Source organism: Astatotilapia calliptera, chromosome 19 (genome assembly GCF_964374335.1).
Source record: "Astatotilapia calliptera chromosome 19, fAstCal68.1, whole genome shotgun sequence".
Classification (NCBI taxonomy): domain Eukaryota; kingdom Metazoa; phylum Chordata; class Actinopteri; order Cichliformes; family Cichlidae; genus Astatotilapia; species Astatotilapia calliptera.
Window position 1 is genome coordinate 12,500,724 of NC_137440.1, and position 3,324 is coordinate 12,504,047.

Here is a 3,324-nt window from a genome sequence, read left to right on the forward strand (position 1 = left end):
AGTGTTAAATTTTTTGGTGTTAATAGTCTCCTTGCAAAAGTAGAGTTAATTTTACTCTAAGTAGAGTCACATTCTTTTAATGTAACTCTGAGGTGTAAAATGATAGTAGTTAAAATCGAGTGTTAAAAATGAGTGTTTCGCTGTCAAATCTGGAGGTGTTAAAATGGAAACATTAACTCTTGACCTCTTAACTCTGAACTCCTACAGGGGCTATGACACCAACAGAGTAAATTCACAGACTCCGCCCCCAGCACGGCTCCAATCAAAGCTGAAGTGAAGCCGTTTCAGAACATTTTGCTCTACATATTTGAGTTGTTTGCCATGCTTGGTAAGTCATTTTTTCAAAGATTGTTTCAATTATTATCATGAGCTTTTACTTCTGTGGCTCTTTGGAGTTGAGACAAAGCTGTGTGAAAGGCATTAGCCATGTTGCTCGGTGATAGCATAATATTCTGTTTTAGCTAGCTGAAAGGTATTGTTTGCAGGCAAATACCACAGCCTTGAAAAAAAGCTTGCATGTGAATTTTCAGTCAAATCTTTGGTCAAATACACCTAAAACAATGTCTAGAATGTGAAATATTGGTATAATGGTGCTACTTGAAGCCTGAAAACGATCGCCCATAAAAAACAAACAAACGAGCAAACAGCAGTAGCTGACGTCCTGACTGGATTCTACGTTAGCATAGATCCCTCCAGAGTTTTGTGCACACGGTTTAGGTAAAAATGAAAAAGGTTGAGGTTTTACATTTAGTTCAGTATTACCTGTTGCCTGTGTCCTTGTCTTTTGGGAAAATACTTTACACAAGTAATGGCTCAAAGAGGATTCCTTTTTTTTTTTTTACTGTGCTGCAATTGTTTACTGGATTATTTGTGCCATTAATTAATGTCAACTAATTTTTATTCGATCTCCGCACAGGATATGCTTGTGAAGATGGAATATGGGGGAGAGCAGAAGTGCGTTGAAGTTCCACAAAGTGATGAATGAAGGACATGCATATTGTATTGAAGAAATAAGTGATGAGAATGCTGTTATTTGCATTTACCATGTCAGACCTTTTGATAAACAAAATTCTAATGAAAGTGAGAACATGTATACTGTTACATCTTTCAGAAAATGTTTTGAAATTGTGGTGCACAGTTCAGAATAAATGTTTTTCAACAACCATTGCATCTTTTTAGTAAATGTTTATTTCCAAAAGAAATTTCTAGAAGATCAGAACAGTAAAATTCCCACTTTTTAGAATGAATTAGAAGATAACTCTTACGTAGTTAAACTAAAATACTCTTTGAGAGTTAATATATAAACTCTTAACACCAAGTGTTAAATGATCAACTCCAGACAGATTTGGTGTTTAACACTAAATCAGAGTTAACGTACCAACTCTCCAAAAAGAGTTAAATTAACACTCTCTGGTGTGGACCCATATAGACACTTTAATAGTGTTGAAATCAAATCCGACAGTGTTAATTTGGACATGCTGGATTTGCTGTGTAGGATTTGCTGTACAGCTGATAGATCTTCATGTTTGTGCAGATGTCATTGGGATAGCCAGAGGCAGTCTTTGTAATTCATTTAAATATGCTTTTCTTAGTGGCACCTACACCAGTGGAAACAAGGTCAGTGCAGTTAAATATGTCTTAGTGGTACACGTTTTTAATATCAGTCCTTTCTTCTGTATGAAAATGATTTGCTCTTTATGATTATGAGAGTAAATTTTCCTTGATCAGATGCATACAGCGCATCCTTTTCATATAATGAAAAGTAAGTAATAGTTTTCCTATTACACTGCTATAAACATCAGAGTGGGATTCATCAGCATTTGGAGCGTTCAGTTGTGCCCTGCACCCTGTCACGGCAGATGGCCCCGCCCCTCCCTGAGCCTGTTCTGCCAGACGTTTCTTCCTGACAAAAAGGAGTTTTCCCTTCTCACTGTCACCAATTGCTTGCTCACAGGAGGTCATCAGGTTTGGTGTTATTGAACTGTCTCTACCTTACAATAAAGTGCCTCGAGTTACTGCTAGGGCTGTGCGATATGACCAAAATCTCATATCCGGATATAAGAATTCTATCGTCCCGATAACGATATAAATCACAAAAATGTAACATTTCCTGTAAATTCAGTGAATCTTGGGCAGCTCGACTTGCGAGAAGTGTTTCCAGCTGCGCGTCATGTAGCTGGAGTCGAGTGTTTTAACTGATGCATGAAACGATACATTTTTAGACATAAGTTGTAACGGCCACCGTTTTCTTTGTGAGTATTTATTACATGGCGTGCTGTGGGGAAAAACCTGTTCTAACGTTTGAGTCTAAGGTTTATTTTTTAGCAGCTGACGGCTCTTTTTTTACTTCTCATCCGTAAATAATCTGCTCTTTCACGTGATTCAGTTTATTTTGAAAAGTCTCAACAGGATCTTGAGCTTTATTGTGAAAGGTTTATGTGGAACATAAACAAACGGACACGCGGTGGTGTTACCGTCGTTGTTGCTAACGACAACGCATAAAAACAGGCGCTTGTCCGTCTGTAGTATGGTTATTTTAAATATAAGAGAAAGAGAGAAAGAAGAAATTAATATAGCCACTACAGTGACCATCAAAATAATGAAAAATATTGCCGTAAACAGTTTATTTTGCGACACCACGAAACAAACGATAGCGTAAAATGAAACGATAGACGTTTTATATCGAACAGCCCTAGTTACTGCCAGAGGTGTGGACTCGAGTCACATGACTTGGACTCGAGTCAGACTCGAGTCATTAATTTTATGACTTTAGACTTGACTTGAAAAAAATGTTCTAAGACTTGTGACTTGACTTGGACTTTTACACCAATGACTTGGGACTTGAATTGGACTTGAACCGGTTTACTTGAAAAGACTTGATATTTTACCCCAAATATAAAATTTAACACGCATATTATATAGAGATTGAAAATGTGACGTCATTCACGGGTAGAACCGCAAAGGATTCTGGGAACTCGTGGCAAGAGGTACTAGCGCACGCAGGCTTTCAATTGAAATCAGTCACACAGCCATAAAAAGAAACACAAAAATGTCAAGAAGCTGTTGTATTATTAACTGCAATAGCCGGTCACATGACAGCCACGGGAAGCCGACGGGTAAAGAGATCGGTTGTTATCGGATTACGTCGTTGAAGAGAAATTGTTCGAGCCATGTTTCCGAAGTAACAAAGACGCGATGGATGGCCTGGATTGCAGCCATTCAAAGATCAAATATAACGTCCCAGAACCCTCCAGCTCACAGGTTAGTATGCTCCAAGCATTTACACGAAGGTCAGTGTTTTTTAGTAGTTAATACGTCATTTTT

General features: G+C 38.0%; 1 long non-coding RNA gene across 1 annotated transcript; it reads left to right on the plus strand.

Annotated features, from left to right (window-relative positions):
- The first annotated feature begins 205 nt into the window (after positions 1 to 205).
- LOC145422438 (uncharacterized) lies at positions 206 to 1,165 on the plus strand. The gene is made up of 2 exons (XR_013903724.1): positions 206 to 328; positions 917 to 1,165. It is a non-coding gene; the product is annotated as an uncharacterized LOC145422438 (long non-coding RNA).
- The last annotated feature ends 2,159 nt before the right edge of the window (positions 1,166 to 3,324 follow it).